The sequence below is a fragment of the Bombina bombina genome, chromosome 1, assembly GCF_027579735.1.
Source record: "Bombina bombina isolate aBomBom1 chromosome 1, aBomBom1.pri, whole genome shotgun sequence".
In the NCBI taxonomy this organism is placed as follows: Eukaryota; Metazoa; Chordata; class Amphibia; order Anura; family Bombinatoridae; genus Bombina; species Bombina bombina.
The window spans coordinates 1411003094-1411019936 of record NC_069499.1 but is presented as its reverse complement, the minus strand read 5'-3'; positions in this window follow the sequence as shown (position 1 = coordinate 1411019936).

Below are 16843 nucleotides of genomic sequence, written 5' to 3'. Positions count from 1 at the left end.
AGGGCAGCCCCTAGTCCATAACTGCTCGCATCAGCACTAACCACAGTCTTTTTAGAAGGGCCGTAGAACCCCAATACTGGGGCAGACCCCAGCAAGGACTTGACCTGTATAAAAGCCTCTTCCTGTGAAGGACCCCAGACCCAGACAACATCCTTTTTCAACAACTCTGTGATAGGGTGTAGTACTGTGGGTGAATCTGGAAGGAACCTGCCCACATAATTCACAAGGCCCAATATTTGCCTCAGCTCATGTACATCAGAAGGACTTTTCATCTATTCAATAGCAAGGATTTTATCAGGGTCTAGCTTGATGCCATCTCCATTGATGATACACCCAAAGTAACATAACTCAGATTTTCTGAAATGGTATTTCTCTTTATTTCATTTCAGCCCAGACTCTCTTATGGTCTGCAGCACACAGCTCAATCACTGATCATGGTCTTCCAATGTAGACCCATACACTAAAATGTCATCCATGATGACTGCCGTGCCCTTGTGGTCCCTTAGGAGGGAACTCATCTATCTTTGAAAGATTTCAGTAGCAGAGGATATCCCAAAGGGGAATCTGCAGAGGCAAAACCGACCTACCTGTGTAATGAAAGTAGTCAGTTTGTGGCACTGTGGATCTAGAGGTATCTGCCAGAAGCCGCTGGAAGCATTCAGTGTAGAGAAGAACTTCGCCCCAGCCAGTTTTGGAGCTATATCTTCAAGCATCGGCAGCACATATCTCTCTCTCTTCAATGCCTCATTCAGCCTTTTCAAGTCTACTCAGATGCATACTTTCCTATTTTTCTTTGCAACAGGCACAATGGGGGCACACCAGTCAGTTGCTTCAACAACCTCTTCAATAACTCCCATATTCATCATACGCAGAAGTTCCTTCTACACTTGAGGCTTGAGCTGGAACGGAATTCTACGAGGAGTGGTAATGCTGTATGGGACTGCATCAATTTTAAGTGATATACAGACTGGGTTGCAATTCAGTAGGCCCAATTCACCAAACACATCTTCCGAAATCTCAATCACTCTGGTTACAAGGCCCAAACCACAGGCTGCTTTCCTGCTCAATAGGTTGTTAACACACTGACCTCTAATTACATGTACCCACATGGTTAATTTCCTCTGCTTGTACTCACAGCTGGCAAGAAATTTCCCCCCACAATAGATGCGACCACCAGGACTATGAATGCTGCAAGGGGCATAACAGTGATGTCTGCTCCCGTGCCAACCGTGAAGGCAACCTTAGCTCCAATTACAGTAAGGGTAACCCACCAATCTTCGTCTGAACCAGACCGTTCAACAAGAGACCCTACAAAGAACACTTCTTGATCCTCCTGGTCACTATTCACCTGCATCTCCTTAATGTTTTCAGCTTTGCACGCCACTTCAAAATGACCCATTCGGTTACACTTTCTACATCTTTTATCTTTAGCGGGGCATACAACATTCTGATCATGGGCACGGTTACACTGTGTGCAGCGAGCCTGCTGCGCCCATCCACTTCTGGGCCTATCTGTTGTCCTTGGTCTACCACTCACACTGTGCCTTAAACCTGCAGCTCTCCTGAACTTCTGCACTGCATCCACAATACTCTCAGAACTCAGATCAGCACTTTGCTTTTTCACCAGTTCACTCTGGCAGGCCATCCTAATAGCCCCATTTAATGTTACTGAAGCTATAGTTGGAGGCTGAATTAAGACCTCAGCATCTGCAATTCCAATAACTATTCTGTCTCTGATTTGCTCTTCTTTAGCTACACCAAACTCACAGAATTCAGCTAGTTCATAAAGGCTGCACACATGACTCCACAGATTCTCCCACACGCTGAGAACGTTTGTGAAAACAAGCCCTCTCATGAATCACATTTCTTTTGGGCACAAAGTGAGCACTGAGTTTGTTCATAACTATTTCAAAGTCAAATTCTTCCCCTTCTTGGAAAGTAAAGGCATTGAACACTGGCTCCACATCTTTCCCCATAGAGTATAAAAGAAAATTAACTTGTACTTAACCACTCTCCTTGTCCAGCTTGGAAGCAATCCTGAAGCGCTGAAACCGCTGACGCCATGTGGGCCAAGCTGCAGGCTGAGAGAAATCAAAAGGCTCAGGTGGGGTAAACTTCAACATTGACATTACTCTGGAAACAGAAGCGCAGGCAAGTACTTTTGACACCATGTCATGAGATGCAGGACACAGCATAGAAGGTACAATGCTATTTTATTTCAGAGCATAGAAGTATACAGCTTGCACAACACATCTAACTTAGTAACTGCGACATAGACAATAACGGCTATAAGCCACGTCCCCATCCGGTGACGTCACCTCCCACTCTCATCACAAAACCCTTATCTTTTCTTTTGTGAATCAGACAGAGCATACAATTAAAAAAAAACATTCTTGCAAAACTGCTTCCATAAAGTGCTCCAAAAATGGGCCGTCTCCTAAGAATGAAGAACTGGCTGATAGGCACTTCCTGTTCCTGCTTATGCACATTGGCTGATAGGCACATCCTGCTGCTAATGTTTATAAGCTAAAAGGTACTTTTGTGCTGATTGAGTGTTAGTAGGAATGGAAGTACCTATGAGCCAATGAGCATCAATAGGATATTTTCAATTTATACCAGTAGGTTAGTTTAAATGTGTCAACAGCTTTTCATATTTATTCCGGCAGTTAGCATGTCAATATGTTTAAATGTTGCTCTTTCTTATAGATGACATAACATTTGAGTACAGTGTCCTGATAGGGATATGTAGCAGACAATGAGGCCATGGTTAAGTGCAGAGCAGGCACAAAGCACGTCTGACAGTGCTCTGCTTACACTCTTTTTCATGTTATGTGTGCTGCTTTTATATTAAAACTACAATAACATTTTTTGGGGGGTTTTCTATTCTGAAGTACAGAGATTGATTTTGGATCCCATCTTCAGTTCTCCCTGCACCCTTGATATTAAGCTTTTTTGCCAACATTTTACACCTCTAAATGTTATCATCTAGAATCACCTCTGCACATTCCTGTAAATGTTTTAAATAATGAAAATCCCTAAATTTGGAATTCCAGAATGCAGAATTATTCTGATTACAGAACTAATGCTACTGATCGTACTATGTGTACAAAAATATATAAAAATATATATAAAACTACCTTTATCTCACATGTATAAGCTGCATTATGACATGTAATTATTGCCTAAATGACATACAATATTGATATTTTAAACTTGGCCATATCCCCTCTCCACCTTTCCCATTTTACTGATAGAAATATACAAATATTCAGAAATCCAAACCTTTTCCAGTCCCAAGCAGTTTGAATAAAGGGTTTTGTACTGTGGCACCATTCAGGTATAAGCAAATTAAAGGGACATGCAACTCTAGATTTTTCATTCATGGTTCAGATAGAACATACAATTTTAAATAACTTTCCAATTTACTCCTATTATCAAATTTGCTTCATATCTTGGTAACCTCTGATGAAGGAGCATAAATGTACTACTGTATGTCTGGTGATCCAGTGACAATATTCATATATGTGCAACCACCAATTAGCAAACAGCTAGCTCCCATTAGTGCATTGCTGTTCTTGAGCCTACCTAGGTATGCTTATCAACAAAGGATACCATGAGGACAAAGCAAATTCAATAATAATAATAGTATAATGGAATATTGTTTAAAATACCATCTTCTATCTGTCATGAAAGTTTAATTTTGTCTTTATTGTCCCTTTAAGGAAGCAAACGCATGTCGTGATCTGCCTCATGTAAGATGGCTGGAAACTGCATTGCTAACACAGGGCAAGATCACATTTAGTTCAAAAAGATGAATTAGACTATTTTTATTTTCAATTAAACTAACTGGGTTTGAATATTTGTTTATGGCCACATCATCATCATAAAGGGACAGGTATTTACTATAGATTTCACTCCCTATATATGTGTTCAATATAGTTCATTTTACTTGCTGGGGTGTTAACAATTTACAAATAGCTTTTTTAGCTTTCTTTTGTGGTTTGAAATAGCTGTTTTTGCCTGTTGCATCCCCACTTACGCTGAACATTTCAGTACTGGTTACAGAAAAACTATCGCCTAGATTCCGAGTTGTACGTTAACTGGGGTGTGTTGCTAACTTGCAGTTTATTCTCACACCGCTGTTCCAATCAGACAATAGAATGCGAGCTCAATCCCATTGGCTGATTGGATCTGCCAATAGGATTGAAGTTCAATCCTATTGGCTGATTGCATCAACCAATAGGATTTTTTCAACCTTTATTCCGATAGACTGATAGAATTCTATCAGCCAATCAGAATCTAAGGGACGCCATCTTGGATGACGTCATTTAAAGGTACGTTCATTCATCAAGAAGACGTCGTTGGAAGAGGATGTTCCGCGCCGGATGTCTTGAAAATGGAGCCGTTCCGCGCAGGATGGATGAAGAAAGAAGATGCCGTCTGGATGAAGACTTCTGCCCGTCTGGAGGACCACTTCTGCCGGCTTCGTTGAGGACATCTTGCCGCTTGGATGAAGACTTCTCCCGGTAAGTGAATCTTCGGGGGTTAGTGTTAGGATTTTTTAAGGGTGTATTGGTTGGGTTTATTGTTTAGGTTAGGGCTTTGGGTTGCAATAGAGCTAAATGCCCTTTAAAGAGCAATGCCCATTCAAATGCCCTTTTCAAGGCAATGGGGAGCTTAGGTGTTTTTAGTTAGGGTTTTATTTGGGGGGTTGGTTGTGTGGGTGGTGGGTGGGTTGTTTGTATTTTTTTTTTACAGGTAAAATAGCTGATTTCTTTGGGGCAATGCCCCGCAAAAGTCCCTTTTAAGGGCTATTAGTAATTTAGTTTAGGCTAGGGTTTTTTTTATTTTGGGGGGCTTTTTTATTTTGATAGGGCTATTAGATTAGGTGTAATTAGTTTAAAGATCTTGTAATTTGTTTTTTATTTTCTGTAATTTAGTGTTTGTTTTTTTTGGTAATTTAGCTAATTTTATTTAATTTATTTAATTGTATTTAATTTAGGGAATTTATTTAATTGTAGTATAGTGTTAGGTGTTATTGTAACTTAGGTTAGGTTTTATTTTAAGGTAAATTTGTATTTATTTTAGCTAGGTAGTTGGTAAATAGTTAATAACTATTTAGTAACTATTCTACCTAGTTAAAATAAATACAAACTTGCCTGCAAAATAAAAATAAACCCTAAGATAGCTACAATGTAACTATTAGTTATATTGTAGCTAGCTTAGGGTTTATTTTATAGGTAAGTATTTAGTTTTAAATAGGAATAATTTAGGTAATGATAGGAATTTGTATTTAGATTTATTTAAATTATATTTGTTAGGGGGTGTTAGGGTTAGACTTAGGTTTAAAGGGTTAATAAATTTAGAATAGTGGCGGCGACGTTGGGGACGGCAGATTAGGGGTTAATAAGTATAATGTAGGTGGCGGTGATGTTGGGGGCAGCAGATTAGGGGTTAATAATATTTAGCTAGTGTTTGCGAGGCGGGAGTGTGGCGGTTTAGGGGTTAATATGTTTATTATAGTGGCGGTGGTGTCCGGAGCGGAAGATTAGGGGTTAATAATTTTATTTTAGTGTTTGCGATGCAGGAGGGCCTCGGTTTAGAGGTTAATAGGTAGTTTATGGGTGTTAGTGTACTTAGCACTTTAGTTAACTACTGACTTTAAAATGCGTTAGGAATCTTGTCAGTATAGGCTGTACCGCTCACCTTTTGGCCTCCCAGGAAAACTCGTAATACTGGTGCTATGGAAGTCCCATAGAAAAAAGCCTTACAAAATTTACGTAAGTTGATTTGCGGTAAGGCCAAAAAAGTGTGTGGTATACCTATACCTGCAAGACTCGTAATACCAGCGGGCGTAAAAAAGAAGTGTTAGTACCTGTTAACACTGCTTTTTTACCTTAACGCACAACTTGTAATCCAGCCGTATGTAAACAAGAATGTTTAGAACAAATCATTCACCCAGTGGGGTGGGACAGAGATGCACTAACATTTTACTTTTCCTTTGTCATCTCTAAGGCCTAGATTTAGAGTTTGGCGTTAGCCGTGATAACCAGCGTTAGAGGCTCCTAACGCTGGTTTTAGGCTACCGCCGGTATTTGGAGTCACTCAAAATAGGGTCTAAGGCTCACTTTCCAGCCGCGACTTTTCCATACCGCAGATCCCCTTACGTCAATTGCGTATCCTATCTTTTCAATGGGATTTCTCTAACTCCGGTATTTAGAGTCGTTTCTGAAGTGAGCGTTAGACATCTAACGACAAAACTCCAGCCGCAGGAAAAAAGTCAGTAGTTAAGAACTTTCTGGGCTAACGCCGGTTTATAAAGCTCTTAACTACTGTGCTCTAAAGTACACTAACACCCATAAACTACCTATGTACCCCTAAACCGAGGTCCGCCCACATCGCCGACACTCGAAAAAAATTTTTTAACCCCTAATCTGCCGACCGCCACCTACGTTATCCTTATGTACCCCTAATCTGCTGCCCCTAACACCGCCGACCCCTGTATTATATTTATTAACCCCTAATCTGCCCCCCTCAACGTCGCCTCCACCTGCCTACACTTATTAACCCCTAATCTGCCGACCGCAAAGCGCCGCCACCTACGTTATCCTTATGTACCCCTAATCTGCTGCCCCTAACACCGCCGACCCCTATATTATATTTATTAACCCCTAATCTGCCCCCCTCAATGTCGCCTCCACCTGCCTACACTTATTAACCCCTAATCTGCCGACCGCAAAGCGCCGCCACCTACGTTATCCTTATGTACCCCTAATCTGCTGCCCCTAACACCGCCGACCCCTATATTATATTTATTAACCCCTAATCTGCCCCCCACAACGTCGCCTCCACCTGCCTACACTTCTTAACCCCTAATCTGCCGACCGGACCTGAGCGCTACTATAATAAAGTTATTAACCCCTAATCCGCCTCACTAACCCTATCATAAATAGTATTAACCCCTAATCTGCCCTCCCTAACATCGCCAACACCTAACTTCAATTATTAACCCCTAATCTGCCGACCGAATCTCGCCGCTATTCTAATAAATGTATTAACCCCTAAAGCTAAGTCTAACCCTAATACTAACACCCCCTAAGTTAAATATAATTTAAATCTAACGAAATTAATTATCTCTTATTAAATAAATTATTCTTTATTATTATAAATTATTATACTTACCTGTAAAATAAATCCTAATATAGCTACAATATAAATTATAATTATATTATAGCTATTTTAGGATTTATATTTATTTTACAGGTAACTTTGTATTTATTTTAACCAGGTACAATAGCTATTAAATAGTTAAGAACTATTTAATAGCTAAAATAGTTAAAATAATTACAAATTTACCTGTAAAATAAATCCTAACCTAAGTTACAAATAAACCTAACACTACACTATCAATAAATTAATTAAATAAACTACCTACAATTACCTACAATTAACCTAACACTACACTATCAATAAATTAATTAAATACAATTGCTACAAAGAAATACAATTAAATAAACTAGCTAAAGTACAAAAAATAAAAAAGAACTAAGTTACAAAAAATAAAAAAATATTTACAAACATGAGAAAAATATTACAACAATTTTAAACTAATTACACCTACTCTAAGCCCCCTAATAAAATAACAAAGCCCCCCAAAATAAAAAAATGCCCTACCCTATTCTAAATTACTAAAGTTCAAAGCTCTTTTACCTTACCAGCCCTGAACAGGGCCCTTTGCGGGGCATGCCCCAAGAAGTTCAGCTCTTTTGCCTGTAAAAGAAAAAATACAATACCCCCCCCCCCCCAACATTACAACCCACCACCCACATACCCCTAATCTAACCCAAACCCCCCTTAAATAAACCTAACACTAAGCCCCTGAAGATCATCCTACCTTGTCTTCACCATACCAGGTTCACAGATCGGTCCAGAAGAGCTCCTCCGATGTCCTGATCCAAGCCCAAGCGGGGGGCTGAAGAGGTCCATGATCCGGCTGAAGTCTTCATCCAAGCGGGCCAGAAGAGGTCTTCCATCCGATTGAAGTCTTCATCCAAGCGGCATCCATCCGGAGCGAAGCGGCAGCATCCTGAAGACCTCCACCGCGGAACATCCATCCTGGCCGACGACTGAACGACGAATGACGGTTCCTTTAAATGACGTCATCCAAGATCAGCCAATAGAATGCGAGCTCAATCTGATTGGCTGATCGGATCAGCCAATCGGATTGAACTTGATTCTGATTGGCTGGTTCCATCAGCCAATCAGAATATTCCTACCTTAATTCCGATTGGCTGATAGAATCCTATCAGCCAATCGGAATTTGAGGGACGCCATCTTGGATGACGTCATTTAAAGGAACCGTCATTCGTCGTTCAGTCGTCGGCCAGGATGGATGTTCCGCGGTGGAGGTCTTCAGGATGCTGCCGCTTCGCTCCGGATGGATGCCGCTTGGATGAAGACTTCAATCGGATGGAAGACCTCTTCTGGCCCGCTTGGATGAAGACTTCAGCCGGATCATGGACCTCTTCAGCCCCCCGCTTGGGCTTGGATCAGGACATTGGAGGAGCTCTTCTGGACCGATCGGTGAACCTGGTATGGTGAAGTCAAGGTAGGATGATCTTCAGGGGCTTAGTGTTAGGTTTATTTAAGGGGGGTTTGGGTTAGATTAGGGGTATGTGGGTGGTGGGTTGTAATGTTGGGGGGGGGTATTGTATTTTTTCTTTTACAGGCAAAAGAGCTGAACTTCTTGGGGCATGCCCCGCAAAGGGCCCTGTTCAGGGCTGGTAAGGTAAAAGAGCTTTGAACTTTAGTAATTTAGAATAGGGTAGGGCATTTTTTTATTTTGGGGGGCTTTGTTGTTTTATTAGGGGGCTTAGAGTAGGTGTAATTAGTTTAAAATTGTTGTAATATTTTTCTTATGTTTGTAAATATTTTTTTATTTTTTGTAACTTAGTTCTTTTTTATTTTTTGTACTTTAGCTAGTTTATTTAATTGTATTTATTTGTAGCAATTGTATTTAATTAATTTATTGATAGTGTAGTGTTAGGTTAATTGTAGGTAATTGTAGGTAGTTTATTTAATTAATTTATTGATAGTGTAGTGTTAGGTTTATTTTACAGGTAAATTTGTAATTATTTTAACTATTTTAGCGATTATATAGTTCTTAACTATTTAATAGCTATTGTACCTGGTTAAAATAAATACAAAGTTACCTGTAAAATAAATATAAATCCTAAAATAGCTATAATATAATTATAATTTATATTGTAGCTATATTAGGATTTATTTTACAGGTAAGTATTTAGCTTTAAATAGGAATAATTTATTTAATAAGAGATAATTAATTTCGTTAGATTTAAATTATATTTAACTTAGGGGGGTGTTAGTGTTAGGGTTAGACTTAGCTTTAGGGGTTAATACATTTATTAGAATAGCGGCGAGATTCGGTCGGCAGATTAGGGGTTAATAATTGAAGTTAGGTGTCGGCGATGTTAGGGAGGGCAGATTAGGGGTTAATACTATTTATGATAGGGTTAGTGAGGCGGATTAGGGGTTAATAACTTTATTATAGTAGCGCTCAGGTCCGGTCGGCAGATTAGGGGTTAAGAAGTGTAGGCAGGTGGAGGCGACGTTGTGGGGGGCAGATTAGGGGTTAATAAATATAATATAGGGGTCGGCGGTGTTAGGGGCAGCAGATTAGGGGTACATAGGGATAATGTAAGTAGCGGCGGTTTACGGAGCGGCAGATTAGGGGTTAATAATAATATGCAGGGGTCAGCGATAGCGGGGGCGGCAGATTAGGGGTTAATAAGTGTAAGGTTAGGGATGTTTAGACTCGGGGTACATGTTAGAGTGTTAGGTGCAGACGTAGGAAGGGTTACCGCATAGCAAACAATGGGGCTGCGTTAGGAGCTGAACGCGGCTTTTTTGCAGGTGTTTGGGTTTTTTTCAGCTCAAACAGCCCCATTGTTTCCTATGGGAGAATCGTGCACGAGCACGTTTTTGAGGCTGGCCGCGTCCGTAAGCAACTCTGGTATCGAGAGTTGAAGCTGCGTTAAAAATGCTCTACGCTCCTTTTTTGGAGCCTAACGCAGCCTTTATGTGGACTCTCGATACCAGAGTTATTTTTATGGTGCGGCCAGAAAAAAGCCGGCGTTAGTTTTTCGGGTCGTTACCGACAAAACTCCAAATCTAGGCCTAAGTTTTTAATATTTGTGTATGCAGTGAGAAATAAGATAAGGAGTAGTTTATATTTATATATAGAGGCATAAGATAATGGGGTCTGCACTCCCTGCAAGCTCAGTCTATTTGATTGAGATGTGGTTTCATTATTAAAAACAGCTATATACAAAAATAAACCTAAAGTAACAATTTCCCTCACATTTTAAACTGCTACTGGTATAACAAGTCACTGGAAACACATTAAGGGGAAACTAATTTTACAGAACACTCTCCTTTTAACATTGTAAAATGACATTATTTTAAGCTGCAATAATTTGGTAAATCTAAGCTATCCGATATACCCATTCCCCAGCGAGTGACCTGGTAGAAGAGACTCCAAGTGTCTCTAAGGAAAGCCCTGAATGTAGCCAAGCGCTCCCAGCAGAGATCTATTATTGTCTACTGTGCCATCTGTTGTTGGTACCTCCTGGCAGAATGCCATGCCACCCGACTTAAACAAGAGCAAAGCTAACTCAAGGAGCTTGGTATGAAAGAGATAATAAGAGACATAGTTCAGTATGGAATCCCTTGTACTGCATGAACAACATTTCACACTGAGTTTAAACCAGCATTGCATTTGTTGCTAGAGTTAAAGTGACATTAGACTTAAATATTCCCCATAAATGTATTCAGGAAAATAAAGCAATGGCATGTATATTCATGATTTATTTTGCTTGCTATTGCTGTATAAATCCTACATTCTCTCAAGAGGTTGAAGCTCAGATTCTGTATTTAAGTATGCTGTAAATGGCATGACCCCTACTTTACATACTACGCAGTGCTTGCTTACAGTGGTGCATCCTGCAGTGTACGTACATCACACAATTTGTTTTAGCCCTTCTAGAGAGCGTGAGACAAGAAGCTTTTTTACAACACAATGTTGTTTAATTTTCATGAATTAATAAATGTATGTTGTGTATAATGACAGCTCACAAGGGGCTAGGTTCATAGTTCTCCATTTATGAAGCTGAGATAGCAGCTTCAGCGCACCGTCAGCTGCAGGCTTGCACGAGCAAGCCTGCATCCAAGAGATACGAAGCAGCGGTTATCAGACGCGCCTTCCTAACCCTTTGCACCAACTGTTATGTATCGCAATCATCCTAAACTTTTGTGATTAGGGAGATTCACAGCCCCTGCTCACTGATTGGCTGCACACGAACAGAGGGCGGTGATGCAAATGTACGCTCCTGTCTGCCCATTTATTAAATCTGGGCCATAGACTCTCATAAAGTTTCAAACGGTTCTCATTGTAAAGGCGAAATCATGTTCGGACTTCATTGAGCTGCGCTTTAGCTATATTTCCTGCAGTTTTATTAGTCAGCATTCCTGCTATTAGCATGTATAGTTGCATTATGTGCTCAATACATGAAATCTTGCACATCAAGTGAGAAGTGCTAGCAATGCGGAAAAACAATAATTACAGATTCAATTAGACCATAACATTTGAAACAACTCTTAGATTCACTTCTATTATCAATTTTGCTTCATTCTTTTGGTATCCTTTGTTGAAAAGCATATCTAGATAGGCTATGGAGCTAAAAGCTAACTGTTGATGACTGCAAATACTGTATATGTCTATTGTCATTGGCTCACCGCTCTCTTCAGCTAACTCCCAGTGATGCATTGCTGCTCCTTCAATAAAGGATACAATAACAATAAGGCAAATTAAATGATAGTATTTTGGAAGCTGTTTAAAATGGTTTGTTCTATCTTAATCATGAAAGAAACATTTTGGATTTCATGTCTCTTGAAACATATTCTAAATAGACATTCATTTTTTATCAGTCTTGTCTACCACGCTGACTAACCAGTCATTTTAGGTATTGATTCACTTAAAGGAAGATTAGAAGAATAGTTGGATTTGCCTTTACAGACAATAATTAACAGATTGCTAGGGAACTTGAGAGACAGCCAACACCTGCTCCCAAAATTGCAAGATCTTAAATGGGAGGAAAAGTACATGTAGACTACAGATGTGACAGCATTGTAATCAAGTATTCCCCATTGACCAGACAGGTTTTCAAAATCCAGGCAAACTGTAAGTGGCTTCTGTGAAAGTAAACATTATGATTCAATAATGACAGTGACTGCTTAATGTGTTTGATTCTTCCACTTGTCCAATAATACAATTAAATTTAATTTTTGGCAATTTTATAATTAACATTTTTTAATTTCCAAACTGTTAATTGCAATAATAAATGAGCTTTCTAAAGACACATTGTGCTCTTGTAGGTACTAAAAGTGGGATTTGTGCTATATTTCAACCTTTTATTAAACCAGGAAGTGATTGTCGTTATTAATAATGACACAAATTGCACAAAAACGTCATCATTGAACAAAAACTTGAGAAATAGAAAATTCTAAAATTCATGCAGAAAGGAAAGCTGTTCAATAAAGGATGGATTTCTGGTGGATTAGAATATATATGCAGAGTACTGATTAGATTGTATGAAACTACTGGAAAAATACAAGGTTGCTAATAGATTAGGTGTATTTAAATTTCCTACCTGTCCAATTTTGCTGGAATCAGTCTGCACGAGTGTGAGCTTGGCATAAATGCAACATGAGGTTTAGTTACTTAATGAATACATGTGCTTACATAATATGGCACCTGAATGTCCCCCCTTTACATTAGAACAGAAAAATCAAGGTGAACTGGCATCTGATGCCATATATATATATATATATATATATATATATATATATATATATATATATATATACTGTGTGTGTGTGTGTGTGTATGTATATATATATATATATTAGAAAACAGAAATACCAAGAAGACTTGCTACAATGGTATTTAAGCAAAGTTACAGATTGAGGCCTAGATTACAAGTGGAGCGCAAAATTGCTCTTTTGCGGGCATGATATTTATGCTCCACTCAGTAATACCAGTGTACGCAAATGTGTGCTGATACTACATGTTAGGCGCAATGTGAATGTGACCTTGCGTTTGCATTGCCTGAAAGAACACGTTTCCTTAGGCTCCAATAGAAGCCACGTTCTTATTCCGTGAGATATGGCAAAGAACCTAGCACAGCGCAGGGTTGGGCATCAAATTAAAAATATATATGTATATGAATATACATACGGCTAGATTTGGAGTTTTGTCGGTAACGACCCGAAAAACTAACGCCCGCGTTTTACTGGCCGCACCATAAAAATAACTCTGGTATCGAGAGTCCACATAAAGGCTGCGTTAGGCTCCAAAAAAGGAGCGTAGAGCATTTTTAACGCAGCTTCAACTCTCGATACCAGAGTTGCTTACGGACGCGGCCAGCCTCAAAAACGTGCTCGTGCACGATTCTCCCATAGGAAACAATGGGGCTGTTTGAGCTGAAAAAAAACCTAACACCTGCAAAAAAGCCGCGTTCAGCTCCTAACGCAGCCCCATTGTTTGCTATGCGGTAGCCCTTCCGACGTCTGCACTTAACACTCTAACATGTACCCCGAGTCTAAACACCCCTAACCTTACACTTATTAACCCCTAATCTGCCGCCCCCGCTATCGCTGACCCCTGCATATTATTTTTAACCCCTAATCTTCCGCTCCGTAAACCGCCGCTACTTACATTATCCTTATGTACCCCTAATCTGCTGCCCCTAACACCGCTGACCCCTATATAATATTTATTAACCCCTAATCTGCCCCCCACAACGTCGCCTCCACCTGCCTACACTTATTAACCCCTAATCTGCCGACCGGACCGCACCCGCTATTATAATAAAGTTATTAACCCCTAATCCGCCTCACTAACCCTATCATAAATAGTATTAACCCCTAATCTGCCCTCCCTAACATCGCCGACACCTAACTTCAAACATTAACCCCTAATCTGCCGACCGAATCTCGCCGCTATTCTATTAAATGTATTAACCCCTAAAGCTAAGTCTAACCCTAATACTAACACCCCCCTAAGTTAAATATAATTGAAATCTAACGAAATTAATTAACTCTTATTAAATAAATTATTCCTACTTAAAGCTAAATACTTACCTGTAAAATAAATCCTAATATAGCTACAATATAAATTATAATTATATTATAGCTATTTTAGGATTTATATTTATTTTACAGGTAACTTTGTATTTATTTTAACCAGGTACAATAGCTATTAAATAGTTAAGAACTATTTAATAGCTAAAATAGTTAAAATAATTACAAATTTACCTGTAAAAGAAATCCTAACCTAAGTTACAAATAAACCTAACACTAGACTATCAATAAATTAATTAAATAAACTACCTACAATTACCTACAATTAACCTAACACTACACTATCAATAAATTAATTAAATACAATTGCTACAAATAAATACAATTAAATAAACTAGCTAAAGTACAAAAAATAAAAAAATATTTACAAACATAAGAAAAATATTACAACAATTTTAAACTAATTACACCTACTCTAAGCCCCCTAATAAAATAACAAAGCCCCCAAAATAAAAAAATGCCCTACCCTATTCTAAATTACTACAGTTCAAAGCTCTTTTACCTTACCAGCCCTGAACAGGGCCCTTTGCGGGGCATGCCCCAAGAAGTTCAGCTCTTTTGCCTGTAAAAAAAAACATACAATACCCAAGCCCCCCAACATTACAACCCACCACCCACATACCCCTAATCTAACCCAAACCCCCCTTAAATAAACCTAACACTAAGCCCCTGAAGATCATCCTACCATGTCTTCACCATACCAGGTTCACCGATCGGTCCAGAAGAGCTCCTCCGATGTCCTGATCCAAGCCCAAGCGGGGGGCTGAAGAGGTCCATGATCCGGCTGAAGTCTTCATCCAAGCGGGGCAGAAGAGTTCTTCCATCCGATTGAAGTCTTCATCCAAGCGGCATCCATCCGGAGCGAAGCGGCAGCATCCTGAAGACCTCCACCGCGGAACATCCATCCTGGCCGACGACTGAACGACGAATGACGGTTCCTTTAAATGACGTCATCCAAGATGGCGTCCCTCGAATTCCGATTGGCTGATAGGATTCTATCAGCCAATCGGAATTAAGGTAGGAATATTCTGATTGGCTGATGGAATCAGCCAATCAGAATCAAGTTCAATCCGATTGGCTGATCCAATCAGCCAATCAGATTGAGCTTGCATTCTATTGGCTGTTCCGATCAGCCAATAGAATGCGAGCTCAATCTGATTGGCTGATTGGATCAGCCAATCGGATTGAACTTGATTCTGATTGGCTGATTCCATCAGCCAATCAGAATATTCCTACCTTAATTCCGATTGGCTGATAGAATCCTATCAGCCAATCGGAATTCGAGGGACGCCATCTTGGATGACGTCCCTTAAAGGAACCGTCATTCTGCAGTTGGACGTCGCCGGAAGAAGATGGGTCCGCGGTGGAGGTCTTCAGAATGGAGCTGGTCGTCATCGGATGAAGATAGAAGATGCCGCTTGGATCAAGATGGTTGCCGGTCCAGATCGCCTCTTCTTCCCGGATAGGATGAAGACTTTGGAGCCTCTTCTGGACCTCTTCAGGCACCGGATGATGGATCGCCAACCCCCGCTTGGGTTGGATGAAGATTTTGGAGCCAGGACGGATCGGTGATACCTGGTGAGGTGAAGACAAGGTAGGATGATCTTCAGGGGCTTAGTGTTAGGTTTATTTAAGGGGGGTTTGGGTTAGATTAGGGGTATGTGGGTGGTGGGTTGTAATGTTGGGGGGGGGTATTGTATGTTTTTTTTTTACAGGCAAAAGAGCTGAACTTCTTGGGGCATGCCCCGCAAAGGGCTGGTAAGGTAAAAGAGCTTTTAACTTTAGTAATTTAGAATAGGGTAGGGCATTTTTTATTTTGGGGGGCTTTGTTGTTTTATTAGGGGGCTTAGAGTAGGTGTAATTAGTTTAAAATTGTTGTAATATTCTTCTTATGTTTGTAGATATTTTTTTATTTTTTGTAACTTAGTTCTTTTTTATTTTTTGTACTTTAGCAAGTTTATTTAATTGTATTTATTTGTAGGAATTGTATTTAATTAATTTATTGATAGTGTAGTGTTAGGTTAATTGTAGGTAATTGTAGGTAGTTTATTTAATTAATTTATTGATAGTATAGTGTTAGTTTTAATTGTAACTTAGTTTAGGATTTCTTTTACAGGTAAATTTGTAATTATTTTAACTATTTTAGCTATTAAATAGTTCTTAACTATTTAATAGCTATTGTACCTGGTTAAAATAAATACAAAGTTACCTGTAAAATAAATATAAATCCTAAAATAGCTATAATATAAATATAATTTATATTGTAGCTATATTTGGATTTATTTTACAGGTAAGTATTTAGCTTTAAATAGGAATAATTTATTTAATAAGAGTTAATTTATTTCGTTAGATTTAAATTATATTTAACTTAGGGGGGTGTTAGTGTTAGGGTTAGACTTAGCTTTAGGGGTTAATACATTTATTAGAATAGCGGTGAGCTCCGGTCAGCAGATTAGGGGTTAATAATTGAAGTTGGGTGTCGGCGATGTTAGGGAGGGCAGATTTGGGGTTAATACTATTTATTATAGGGTTAGTGAGGCGGATTAGGGGTTAATAACTTTATTATAGTAGCGCTCAGGTCCGCTCGGCAGATTAGGGGTTAATAAGTGTAGGCAGGTGGAGG